The sequence below is a fragment of the Hipposideros armiger genome, unplaced genomic scaffold (assembly GCF_001890085.2).
Source record: "Hipposideros armiger isolate ML-2016 unplaced genomic scaffold, ASM189008v1 scaffold_1185, whole genome shotgun sequence".
NCBI lineage: Eukaryota > Metazoa > Chordata > Mammalia > Chiroptera > Hipposideridae > Hipposideros > Hipposideros armiger.
The window spans coordinates 502795-503731 of NW_017732535.1; the positions used below are offsets into that span (position 1 = coordinate 502795).

At 49.0% G+C, this 937-nt stretch overlaps 1 protein-coding gene across 4 annotated transcripts in view; it reads right to left on the reverse strand.

Annotated features, from left to right (window-relative positions):
- CMKLR1 (chemerin chemokine-like receptor 1) overlaps nt 1-937 on the reverse strand; it is a 55208-nt gene that overhangs the window by 35499 nt on the left and 18772 nt on the right. Inside the window, exon 1 of one of the 4 annotated variants that reach the window (XM_019632840.1) lies at nt 885-937. The exons of the other annotated variants lie outside the window; for them this stretch is intronic. The gene's annotated coding sequence lies outside the window, so the exon portion shown is untranslated. The remainder of the gene's footprint in view (nt 1-884) is intronic. 4 annotated transcript variants of the gene reach the window in all.

Below are 937 nucleotides of genomic sequence, written 5' to 3' on the forward strand. Positions count from 1 at the left end.
TGTTGCCAGACAGGAGAGGGCTTGGGGGGCAGGGTAAAGAAGGTGAAGGAATTAAGAAGTACAAATTGTCAGTTATTAAAAACAGAGGATGTAAAGTAAAACATAGGGAATATAGTCAATAATATTGTAATAAGTCTATAGAGTGTCAAGGAAGTACTAGACTTATCCGGGGGGGGGACCACTTTGTAAATTATATAAATGTCTAACCACTAACCTGTACATCTGAAATTAATACAGTGTTGAATGTCAACTGTACTTGAAAAAACATTTTAAATAAATAAATAAATAATTAAAACGTTCCCTCATCCTTATCACAGCACTTGCAAGCATCCTGATGGGGTGATGACCCCTTTCACTATAAGGGTGTGACAAGCGTTCAAGTAACGTCCCTTCCCCTCCCTCTGACCTCCCTTATGTCTCACCAGCAAGTGGTGACTCAAAGCCCTCAGCTGTCATAGGGTCCCGGGGTGCAGCTCTGGGGTGAGAGGAACAGAAACCGAGAGGCTGGGGGTGATGACATTGACCCCCATTTACCAGGCGCCAACAGCGTACCCAGTCCCTCTACTCAAAACAAACCTTTGAGGTGGGTGTTTTCATTCCCATTTTGTAGATGAAGAAACTGAGGCACAAACAAGCAAAGCCATGAACCCAAGATCCCACAGTGAGGAAGGGGCAGAGGTGGCATTTGAACCTGGGCCCACGTCTTCAATCACTGTGATTACCCTTGACATTCTGTGACTTGCCCACGAAGGCCCTCACGAGGGGCATAGCCCAGTGCTCTTGCACCCACTGACCCCCATCTGTGCACAGGGCTGGCAGGGTTGCAGGGTCCCACACATCCATCATCCCACCTCCAAGAGCCCTCAGTGACCCGACTCACCCACCTCTGAAAGGCAGTTGCCACACGCCGGGCCCCAGGGCAGGGAGGGGGCTGCAG